The sequence below is a fragment of the Sciurus vulgaris genome, assembly GCF_902686455.1.
Source record: "Sciurus vulgaris genome assembly, chromosome: 5".
Taxonomy (NCBI): Eukaryota; Metazoa; Chordata; class Mammalia; order Rodentia; family Sciuridae; genus Sciurus; species Sciurus vulgaris.
Window position 1 is genome coordinate 85,580,911 of NC_136465.1, and position 13,541 is coordinate 85,594,451.

Consider the following 13,541-nt stretch of genomic DNA (forward strand, 5'->3'; position numbering starts at 1 on the left):
AAAGTCATCCTGTGAAGACAGGCATTATAAACATGCATGGGTATGCCACACGTGAAACGTTTTCAGGATAAGTTGATCCATGAACGATGGCTTACAAATGTTGAGACTGGCCCAGTGCTTCCTAGGACTCTGCCCTTCACATCTGCTAGACTTGGATCATACACAACCTCAATCCTTTCTTCCACTTCAGTTGGATTTCCTAAATGTTTTGTTAACATCTATCCAATTCCATTTTAAAACATACTCAAGAGAAAGGTCATTTTTAATATTATATAACAGGTAGAATGCTTCCTTGCTGTTTTTAGTTTCTCATATTTTGTTTTTGCATGGAATAAATGTGGACATGTGTGCAGATATACTAATACTTCACTTTTAACTGCTGAGAATGAAACCAGAGATTATTTTTCACTAAAATAAAAGTTGTACTGATCACCAAATGAAAATTTCTAAAATTTAATAATGCTGTTGTATTATAAAATAAATATTTTTATGTAGCAAGGCTGCTATTTCCTTAAAAAGTACATTCTAATTGTAAGAATTAAATTTTAGTTAGTATATAATTTTGATGTCATCTTTCATACTTACTGCTTTCTACTTCATAGTACATTTCAATATATTAGCTGTGCATTTGTTTTTCTATGACCTTCTAATAATGTGAGTTATAAGCAAAAATGTTAATGTTTGCTTTTAGATAAAGGTATCATTTAGAAATTTATTTGTGGAAGAAAATTTGATAAAATGAGAGATGAAATCTTTGTTTTCTATTTCATGAGTTTAGAATAATTTAATTCAAACTCTATTGGATGGAATCCACTCACTAATTCTACCTTATGGCTGAGTAATCAACATTTTGCTGTCTCTCAATATATGGAAGACACAGGAAATGCCTTATTGTTTTCAGACCTTACATTCATCAGTTGATGATAACACTGCAGACAAAGCAGACAAATGTCTTGGTCCCTAAAATATTCTTCTGAGTTCCTTCCTTAGCAGGTTTTTATGCCATATATATTCCCTAATCTCTAAAAGAGATTAAAAGGATACCATTAAAAAGTAAATTGTAACAGATGGAAAACACTAAACACTAAAACAGAAAGCAAGATCACTCAAAAACCTTGAAAACTGTCTTATAATATTTAGGAATAAGATTTGATAAGATCTTTATTTTTAACAACACTAGACCAACTACCTGAGGTCTATAATTCTCTTATCAGGTTTACCACCAGCAGGAGACACAGGGAAAACTCAAAGAAACCAAGAAAACTTCCTTAAAGCCCATGTGGTGTCCTGAGAGTGCTGGAAAGGAGAAAAACAAAGCATGTGTGGGCATGTGGTAGTCAGATCTGACTCAGGGCTGGCTGAATGGTCTGCTGGTGACAGGGGTCATGACCTTGTATGACATGTTACTCAACTGACCTGTTCCTATATTTTATTTTTATCGTACGTTGTCTAAAATGACTGTTGCCTTAGAAAAATCATTTGAAATTGGTTACTTACATAGTTTTTGCAAGGTTTACATGAACTTAGATAAAAAATATAACACGTAAATTCCTGCTACCCATAATAAAATAGGGTATTTGGTTAGCTGTTACTACACCATATTATTTTCTCTGATTTCAAAGAAAACAAAATTAATTAGCAAAGGGCTTTATTGAATCTTAAAATATTATTTTATGTATTACTGAGAAGGAAAAAAATGCTGCTTGTTAATCACATCAATTATTAATACACATTCTAATATAAAAGATGCTAGAATCTGAAAAATGTATCCTTTAGTTTTCCTGAAATAAGCTAGTATAATAACATAGTCTTGACATAAAAGGCCTTTTGGTCATCTTTAATGCATTAAAGTCAGCATTATCACCCCCCAAATTATTGCAAAATTCATTTTTAAAAGATACACACATGTACAAATAAAAGTAAAATTGTCTTAGTCATATTTCTTATCTCAAATTATAAGCTATATTTTTCTTACTGCCATTGGATAACTGAACATTACAAACACACATACACATTCTCAAACCCTTTTATACACATATATGCAATAAGAATACATATGGGCAAATATATGTATGCATACATCGTCACAGATTTTAGACATAAGTTTTAAGTGATGAACCAAGAATTGGAAGTTATTTTAATAAACCTCTACTGATAAATGCATTGTAGAAATGAGAATAGAAAGTTACTGATACACATAATGATTAGGAGTTTAAATATCTACTCAAAATAATCTTAGTCTTTTTTTCCCCTTACAATATATCCTTCTTTGGTATTTTCCTCCTCTGTTTTCAACACTCCTTCCCCTTGTAGTAATCTCAAATAGGGCCAATTTGTTCTTATTTATATCAATATTATATTTCTAGTCCTGTCAATGAAGAAACATTTTAAGGCCGGGAGTGTAATATTTAAAAAGTTAAAAATAAATAAAATCACATAGAGTATTGCTGTACAATTGAGCATTAAAATATCAACCAGTGGTTGAGGAAACACGTACTGATACAATCAAATGGTTACTACCTAACCCTTTCCCTAATCTTTTAAGGGCTGAAGAAATGCATATATAGAAAAAGTTATTAAGAAAAAATAGGTAGGATAGATGGGATTTTAAAGCATTTGTCAGGAGCTAAACTGCAGTGAATTGTGTATGATAGGAAATGTTTGGAGAGCTCTCCGCATTATTTAAAGATATCATAAAACATTTTCTTTCTAAAAACTCATTTTTCAATATATTAGTCATAAAATTGAAGGAATAATTAAGAGGATTGGTCTAGTTGGTTTTCAATTCCTTTTTAAATGCGTGTGTATTACAGGTTGTCCAGCTAAGAAATTTTTAAAGGGATCCAAGGATAGAATCAAAAACAGAATGTTGATGCATAAAGAAAACTGGTCTGTGGGGGTCCTCTCTGCCATGTCCCATGTGGATGAGAAAAGGGTTAACTGCCAGAGGATGATGTTGGCGGTTTTTCTATTTATTCCTCTAAGAACTTTTCTACTCAATAAACACACAAGAGCCAATACTCTTCTTAAATGAAAGGGGGCTTGGTGGGTCTGGCCGTACCAGCTCTGGCCTCTAACAACAAGAAGTTGCCTAACTCTCTATTATTTATAATACACAGGTAAAGGGGGCCAGGACCAGGAGGAGCTTCTTCTGTGATGGGCAGGATAGGGTGGAGTTAGGGGAGCCATTCTCTTAGGGGGAATATTCCAGAAGGAGACAGGGAACCACTCCCACTCAGCGCCACATGCTTCCCGGCAGTTCCTAGAATCCAGGCATCTGTGTCCCATGGCTCAACCTAGTCTGATTCTGCTAAATAAGGATGGCTTTCCACAGTGGCCTTTCCTCTCCTCAGTCCTGGTTTTACTTCTTCTGACCCTTTGCCCAGTTTTTCTGCTTCCCTTTTCCTCCACTTGTACAGGCCCAGGCTCTCTGCTTTGGTATGCTGCCATGTCCATGATGTCTGGTGGCATCTCATGTTCCTCACCTTTTTCCTGTACATGTCTTACTCTGTGTCCTAGATCCTGTGTTTTTAAAACCTTTGGTAAATGACTGGAGCCTATTAGTATGATAGTTCAAGATAACAGGGCATGCCAATCAATTAATATGTTACTCTTAGCACAGTTTTTTACTTTGATAGGGAATCTTTAAGAACATGCGCTTCATCTCAAAAAAATCAGTCGTCATTGCCCTATATACATGTATGTTTACACGAATGGTATGAATCTACATTGTGTACAACCATAGAAACGAAATTGTGTACCCCATTTGTGTACAATGAATCAAAATGCAGTTCTGTAAAAAATTAAAATCTAAATAAAAATAATTTAAAAAAGAAAAAAAAAATCAGTACTTAATACTAAGCATTTCAGAAACAAAGACAAACTACTTGTCGGTCATTTGTCCTGAAGGTGATTCAGAGTATTTCTCAATGTGTGGATATGTTTCCTCATTCTTGTTTCTACCTCAAGCTCTACTCTATGTTCCCAATTGTATTCTGGACAGTTATCTTGATTGTTTGGGCACTTCCAATTCAACATATCCCCAAATAATCTCATACTCTTGCTCTCATAATCTTTTATTAACTTTTGTGGGAGGTTAATTTCTTAATAGCACCATTGGCTGCTTCATCAACTTTGTTCTATTCTCATATTCCTCTCCTCTAACTCCTACCAACTCTCAGCTCAGTCTTGTTGATTCACCTCAGAAATATCTCTTGAATCTGGCTGTTTGATCTGCTCCCACAGGCACTGAGTTTAGTTTCAACAAATAATTTGCCTTAATAAATTATTGCAATTGTCTTCTAAATTTTGCCATTAACAAGTTTTTTTCCTTACCGTGTGTCATGATTTCATCCTTTAATCTGTCATTACAAATACTTTTTTTATAAATACATATCCAATATATATCTTCCTTGTTTGAAAATTAGGCTTTTCAGTGCTTTTATTAGGAACTCTAATCATTCAAGCATGAAGATAAAAAAAATGAAACAAGAAGAAGAAACTTCACATCTAGTATTAAGTTTTCTTTGCAGCATAACTTTCAGCAAATAGCTCATCTAATCCTTTTTTCAACTTTATGGAATGCTGGCCATTCTTCAAATGTTCTTCTTTTTATTCTAGCCTTCGTACATGCCTAGACTATCCCATTTATTGAAAATTTCTTTCTCATCTTGTGAGATTTATTTCCAATGTCATTTCCTCATCAAAGGCTTTTCTGACTCTAACAGGCAGTTGACACCCTAACTTGAACATTAATCTCATTGTGTCTTGCTATCAGAGTGTGTTCTACCACAGCCAAGTCACACCCACCCCTACAGACACTAAGCTTACCCTTTTAAACCACAAGGACACCACCAGGTGTATTTAACTCTCACTTCAGGTGTCAGAGTTATGAAATTTTGAATCTTTGAAACACTGAGGGTATCCAAGCAAAATTGGTTAGCTGGGGCTTGGTTCACTCAAGTTGTAGAATGTGATTAGGAACAAGATAAACAGCATGTTCTTTTCCTGGAGAAATGGTGAGTGACATACAAGATATTATTGATGAAAGCCTTTACTTGTATCTATGACAAGTGCAGCTAAGATCCTGAGTTACCATTGGATTTGTCTGGAGAGCAGTCAAATAAGAATGATATTCACCAGGACTTGGTGATCAATAAGATGTGAGGTAATGAAAAGAACAAAATCTAGGGTGATTCCTATGTTTGGGGTTTTACTAAGTATAGGTTACCAATAAGAAAAAAAAGAAGTGAAGAAAGAATGGGTTGAATATCTGGATTTAGCTATTTTCAGTGTATCAAAGTCTATGTTTCCTTCAGATAATTTGGCAGATTAAACGGAAAGTGTCATCTTAAGGTCTAGATAAGAAGTTGGTAATTTTAAAAAATATAAAGAACCAGACAAATATTTTCAGCTTTTAGGGACATGTGTTCTTTACTGTGACTGCTCAACTCTACTTTGTAATATGAATACAGTCATAGACGAATGAATTGGTATGGCTGTTTTGTAATAAAAGTTTAATTAGAGAAACAAGTGGCAAATCAGATTCAACCTATGCACCATAGCTAGATTCTTGATGATCTAGGAGTATGATAGTACATGAGACTACTTAAACACACACACACACACACACACACACACACACACACGGAGGGAGGAGATCAATGTGCCATTGGATTAGGAAGAGTAAACTACATGGAGAAAGCTAGACAAAATGGTCAGAGATTCTATAGAGTTGTCATGGAAATAAGGAAATGTAAATTTTCCACAAGATTGATTGTGTTAAATGTAATAGAAAAGTTTAGTAAGTATGGACAAAAATAAATAGAAAGATCACTGATTAGGTTTTGCAATGAGGCAGTTATTAGTGACCTCAGAGTGAGAAATTTCAATAGAATATGAGGGAGATGTCATTATGCAATGGATTGAAGGTCAATGTAAATATAAATGTGAAAGCAACAACTGCTAATTACTCCATTAAGAAGTTTGGCTCAAGTAAAAGACTGGTAGGCAGCTCAGTTCAAAGGAGGACATTTATATTTATACAAATTTGCATTTTCTTTGACTTTCTTACAGACTGAAGAAAGCAATGAGATATTAATAATTATATATTTTTGCTATGAAAAACTTTAAATTTTGTGACTAATGTCTATTTTACCTGGCAAGCTGGCAAATTGAGTATTTTGGAATTTTAAGAATATAGGTGAAGAATTCCGTGTCAAAGCCTGTTCACTGCCTTGTCTTCACTTCTCTTTCAGTTGCCCTGACTCAGTGGGCCTTTCCCTTTCTTAAGCCTTTCCTTTTCTATTCTCCAGAACTGACATGGCTTCTTCCTTCCTTGACATATTCTTTATGATCTACTTATCCTCTATTTGATCAATTTTGTTTTTCTATGTATTTTTTAAATTATGTTAATAAGGAGCCATGAAGGTATCCTACCTATAATGCCAGCATCTTTAATTTTGGATCTTGAAAAAAAAGAGCTGTACTTACCTAAGGAGTTAGGCCATATGCAGAGAATCAATATAAGTGTAAATTTATATGTGCAATAATTGTAAAAAACAGCATTAAAATATTGTGAAGAAAGACTCAAAATATTGAAATAATCAGGAAGAAAATGATTATAAGTTTAATCTTCAAAATATAGTTCTGAAATGAGTGCTTCCACCATTCTGTCTTGTTCAAATATGAATTGAGGTTCAGAGAATATGTACACAGGGAATGGTAGTACCAACATTTATCCTGTCTTGGTTTGTTGTCTGTGGACACAATAGGATGACTGAGACTGGATAATTGACAAAGAAAAGAGATTTTGTTGGCTCATAGTTCTGAAATTTGGAAGTTCAGTAATGGTTATCAGTATCTGCTCAACTTCTGGTGAGTGTCTCATGGTAGGAAGGCAAATGGGCATATATTTGCAAGAAGAGACAAAGGGGGCAAATACTACATAACAACCTACCCTTGGAAATAAATACTAATCCATTCTTGTAAGAAAGACATTAATCTGTTTTTTTAGGTCCACTTCCCAACACCACTATATTAGCAAACAAATTCAACATGAGTTCTGACAGGGATATACTACATCTAAACCATAGAAGCCCATTTATCAAAATACTTTTACATAGAAAATATTATAATCTATACTATATTTATAAATACACATACATAAGTACAGTAAGCCCTTCATATCTATGGGTCCTACATACATAGATTTAAGCAACTGTAGTTGGAAAGTATTAGTTCTGTGCTGAACATGTATGGAAGTTATTTTTTGTCATCATTCCATAAGCAATGAAGTTTAACAACTGTTTACATAATATTGATATTACACTAGGTATTGTTAGCAATCTAGAGATGATTTAAAGTACATGGAAGACTGTGCATACATTATTCACAAATATTACAACATTTTATGTAAAAGACTTGAGTAAGCACAAATATTGGTACAATTGGTACCTTTGGAGGGATCCTGAAACCAGTCTCCCAACCCAGTGAGGAGAAATAATGGTGTGTGTGTATGTGTGTATGTGTGTGTGCATGACAGAGAGAGAGAGAGAGATTCAGAGAGAGAGAGCGAGAGCACTAGTATGTATATACTACTTAGGACAGTTTTTTGAAGTATTATCATCTCATGTTATGAAGCAAATACCAGGTCAAATAATGCTGAAAAGTCTTGAATGAACTTGATTAAAATATATTTCTAGCTTATTGATGTCTTCAAACTCCTTTTTCTTTTTCTTTTTTCTCCTTTTTTTTTTTTTTTTTTTTTTTTTTTTGTACCAGGGATTAAAACTAAGGGAGCTCAACCACTAAGCCACATCCCCAACCCTTTTCAAAAATTTTTTATTATGAGCCAGGGGTTTTCACTAAGTTGCTTAAAGTTGCTTAGGATCTTTCTAAGTTGCTGAGGCTGGCTTTGAACCTGTGATCCTCCTGCCCCAGCCTACCAAGCTACTGGGATTATAGGCATACACCACTATGCCTGGCTTAAACCCATTTTTCTGAACTTAATCACTCATCATTTGAAAAAAAATATTTGACTATTATTTAAAGCAATGGTTTAATGATATTTAATGGACAGAAGAAAGAGAACCAAAACATGTAATTGCTTAAGGTAAAAATCTGAGGAAATGACCAGAAATGGGGAGTATTGACCACAGTGTTCCTATGACTGGGAGCTAATAGTGAAAGAAGAATTTGGATAATCATAGGAGCTAAATTTATTATTTGCTTCTAATTTGGTAAAGTGTTGAACCAACATTCACATTAGTGAAGAAAATTGTAATGAACCTTTATTGAATGTGTAATTCTGTGCCAGGCCCTATTATAAGTGTTTATATATATTAACTTTTTAAATATCAGAATAGATTGAGGAGGAAGTTACTATCATTATTCCCATTACATAAAGGAAGAAATTGAAGCCCAGAGAAGTAGTCATTGGCTCAAGGCGACAGCTAGAGCATAGTGGAGCCAGGACTTGAATCAGGAAGATGGTCCCAGACCTCTAAGATGGTCTGGTGAAGTGCTAACCTGCAAGCAATGGGGATCAATTCCCAATGGAATCTTAATTCATTAGAGATAAAGAATAAAAAGGGACTTTAGATTCCTTTTATATTAACAGATAATATTCTTATAGGAGTATAGGTCCAGGCTATTCACCCATTTGGTCTAAGTTTTCCAGACTCTATCCATATGGGCCTTGTTTGTACTTCTTACCACATTACTAAACTAGCAAGAGGTTTCAAGATTTCTGCATCACACCGAATTAGAATTCTTGTTAGAAAGTACACATAATGCTCCAGGACAATGTCATCCCAGTGGGAATGTTCTGCTTCTCAAACTTCAAAATGAATTGATTTCATTTCAAAATAACAGAGAAAGTAGGAAAAAGGAACCTCACTGCAATTCCCACTCTAACTAGTTTTCACACACCACTTCAATTCATCCAATTTCCATAGATGTTTTAATTTTATTTAGTTCTTTAAATTGTGTCACTTAGAGTCCAGAGAATTGGGAATATGTTTAAAGAAAACTCTAACCAGCAGCTGTTAGGGTTGAGAAATGACCAAGTATCAAGATGATTCAGGTAAGAGGTCCATCAGAAGTGGGTGGGTGGTAGGGGCCTGTTATGGTTTGGATGTGGACTATCCCCCAAAGGTTCATATGTTGAAAGCATGGTCCCCAATACAGCAAGGTTCAGAGGTGGGCTTTTAGGCAATGGCTGAATCATGAGGGCCCTGACTTTATCAGTGGATTAATATTGATAGATGAATGGAATACAGTGAGGCAGGACTCTACTTGAACTGCAGAAGTAAGCCATTAGGGGTGTGCCCAGGGAGGGTTTATCTTCTCCCTGCCTCACTCCTCTCTCTACTTCTGACTGCCATGAGCTGAGCTGCTTTCCTCCACCCTAGTCTTCTACCATGATGTTTCTGCCTGGAATCAGGCAAACATGAAGTGAATCTTCTGAAACTCTGAGCCAAAATGATTCTTTCCTCTTCTAAGTTGTTCTTGTCGTGTATTTTGGTCTTGATGACAAAATGCTGACTGACAGAGACCATTTGTCTATTGCCTGTAGGGTATATCTGCTAGTCTCCATCTTGTTGCCTCTTGTTCCAGGAAGCAAATAAAGCAGCGATGTCATTTAATATCTCTTCCAAGTATGTTGTCTAGCCTATCCACCAGTATACATATAAACATAGATTATAAAATGTTCTTTTGAGATTTCCCTTCAGTTTACACCCTCAGTGTTACAATTGATTAACTCACCCAGTGATTTTTTTAGAAGTGATAACTTTGTCAAAAACACATCTAAATTACTCATCTAATGACACTCATGTCCTAATTGTTTAGAATACTGCCTTTTCAGGATATTTTTCTTTCCACCATCAAAGAAATATTTGTTGCATAAAACCAAGCATTATAACTCATAACATTATAGGAAGAGGCTTAATTAACAAAAAAATCAAAATAACATATAATTAACATTAAGCAATCAGGCAGTCAATGATACTGAGAGTTCCTGGGGAAATATCAATCTCTAAACATCATGCTCACCTCATTTATGTCACTTATGATGGGGAGAATACTCCTCATTACCTTAATAACAATCTTAGCTACGTTTGCTATTTCCTGGAGTTTAGACATGCATCTCCCAACTTTGCTATCACTCTGCTAAATAAGTGACAATAATGGAGTCCCAGGGTGAGATGTGAGGTATGTAGGTGGATTGCCCAGCTGGATGCACAATCTGTTGTATGTGTTCACTCACTTCTATGGTCTTTTCTGTCATGAAGTATACATAATGTAAAATAGAGAGAACTTGCTTGTAGACCCACCTCAGTGATTTTTTCTCTATATTTCTCTCTCTCTCTCTCTCTCTCTCTCTTTCTCTCTCTCACCTTCCCTCCCTCTCTCCCTTTCTCTCTGCCTACTGTGCTCCTCCTTCCCCTCTCTCCCTTCCTTGCTTTTTTCCCTATTTCTATTGCTTTTCCTTTTCCTTTTATTTTTGTTGCATGGAAGTCTTCATTATGTAAGAAGAAAAATTCATTCTGTAAATCATTCTCTCCAAGAAAAAGTTCTAAAGTACATGCATTTCTTTTCCATTGCTGCAAAAAGCAGCATGATAAAACATGTTTATCTCCTCTATATTCTAACATAAGATTATATGGTATTGTATTTTAGCTAAAGATTGCAGGAAACTGGTGGAGAAAAGCAGAAAGTCCTGTTATAAGAAATGGACAAGAAAAAAACAAAACACTGTATGGTGAATGAAAAGTCAACAAGAAAGATGGAAGAGACAAGATACTTAGTGGTAAGTTGGGTGGCTGTGACAGGGGGAAGGATGGAAATCAATAAGGGCTTTATTGATAACAAATATATCATACTACATTCTCAATATTAATGAGCTCAAGACCCAAAGCAAATGCCAAACAAGGGTATTTGTGTATATCAATATTAAAGCAGAATTATCAGAATGAATACTCATATTTATGTGCTTAAAATCCATAAAATTTAAAGTATCAATGAAACTGTTTACATAAATTTTAATTAAAAATATGTGAATCCATTACAAAGCCTCAAGAAACAACATATGGCTACAAAAACAAAACTTAGGTGCTACCAATATGCTATAAACTTTGGCAAATACTAGTTGAATATCCCTAATCCTAGAATCTGAAGTGTGAAATGGTCTGAAATTCAAGATCAGAGCATTTGTGATTTTTGATTTTTAAATTAAGAAAGCTGAACTGGTAAAGTCTAAGTAAATAATCCAAAATCTGAAAAATTCTGAAATCTGAAACATTTTTTGTCTCCAGTGTCAAACAAGAGATACTCATCCTGTACTGAACATGCCTGGCCTCTTGCCTTCCATTCCCTTCATGGAGCAATGTGCTTAGAATGGCCATCCTGATATTTCCGGTCAGCTCCAGTGGAAGTTTTGCCTCCTGTGTAGCTTCTTGGTTAGAGAATGCTAGCCCACTGCCTATGGACAGCTTCATCCCATGGTCCCTGACTTAGAGCTGGTTGATCCTGAGTTCCATTTTTGCTGTGATTTCTCCCCTCTTGCTGAAGAGCATCAGAGGATTTTCCCAGCCTGGACCAAGCTCAGCTTTAATTGAATGAAGAAAAGGGAATAAAATGAGGATTGAGTTGTGGGCACAGGGGGAACTAGAGAGAACCAAGTTGTTAGGAGGACTCAGGGAGAGGACACTTTGAGAATGGGGTGGGTGATAACACAGAGAAGGGATGCACAGACAGGAAACTGATGCAAGAAAGATGAAAAAGCTATTACCTAATGGCTCCATATCTGGAATAACATATTTCAAGCACATATACACATATTGGTATTTTCATACTTAAAAAATGGCCCATTATTTGTGAATATTGAAAGTCAATAACTCAATCATTAGCTCCAATGTATTAGGTCAGAAAACTTAAAAATGTCAAAGATTATCAGATTTTAGATTTTAAGAACTATGTAAGAGTTGATGATCTTGAGGCTGGAGAGGATTTCATGCTTTAGGTCAGCATATTGAAAATTTTCCTTCCAATCAAAGGAGAGTTTCACATAACAGTGACTCTTTGCAAGTAATAATGATCTCTTAAAAATTTGTCCATAATGAGAAAGAGCGAGAGACACTGTATAAGAATAGACACACATAGTTAATTGACATTTATATTCCTGAGCAAACTTGTAAATAGTACTGTTCTCACAGGAATTAAATCAGTTGCACTGTGGGTAACTTTAGAATTCAAAGGTGCCACAGTTCCTCACTCTGTGTTGATGGAACTGAACGGCATTAACCTTTTCACTTGCAGTAACAAAGACAAGTGAAGACAAGATGTGCTATGACTCCCGCACATCTATGTTTTGTTTTTTGCCCAAGGCCCTCTACAATTATCCCACACTTCAGAACTAATTTTTTCTACACGTTTACCTACATTGTTTTAGCACTACTCCTGCAATACCACAATCTCATTAACTCATCTTTTTTTTTTTTTCAAAAGGAGGATTTATAAGAACACAGGAAAAATAATTATTCAGTGATATAATATTGAGCAAATCTTTGTAGCTTTTGCAAATATGTTGGCCCTCATCCAAAGTAAATGCCTTTTCTCCCTTTGGTCTTGTAAATAGGATAACACTCTCCTGTATAAAGCAGCATCACTGACTATTGTTTTCCTGGCCCTGAATTTTTAAAAAATGTTTTATTTAAGTGGGTACAAGAGGGAAAGAGAAACCCAATTGAAACATAGAAATTGAATTTTTTAGTAATAGCAATCCTATTGGTAAAATGTTTATTCACTCCTCTTTTTAATTAAAAATATAAGTACATATAATACATACTGAGTGTACATATAGGTTGAGTTGTTTTGCTTTGTAAGTATAAAGTAGAGCAATAATTGACTATTGTAAATAGAAACACATGCCTATCTTTTTGCAGCTAACAAATAATCTGATCATTGCAGAGGGCAGAAATTTGTATTTTAAGGTAAACTATGGTGTGGAATTCTCCTGACTGCAATGAGAAAGGATTACTGATGTAATTAAACTGAAAAAAAATGTGTAAATATACATGGAGAAACTTTGGCTACAGTTGTCATTTTCCTTGACCATAACCAAATTTGATAACAGTAGAAAATATGCTTTGTGAAAAGGTAACACAGTCTAAACAAGAATTAATATCAGAAAGTATGCAAAGTTCAGTGGAAAAGAGTTGAATAATTATGTTCAGTCAAATAAGGCATTTTAAGAGGGACATTGTCTGACTCTTGTGCACACAGGAAAAGACAGCTGATATGATGAGGAGCTTGATAACATTTCATATGCAGAGTGTTAGCAAGAATGGGATATATTTACCTAGAGAAAGGATCTAGTAAAATTCATGTAAGCTGTGTTCAAATATTTGGAGGATTGTGATGTAGAAGAGGGAGGACACAGAACTAGGACCAATGAGTTACATGGGGACTTAATAAGTGGAAGAAATGCTTAAGAATAGAAAGGATTCACATAGAATGTAGTATTATGAAATAGATTT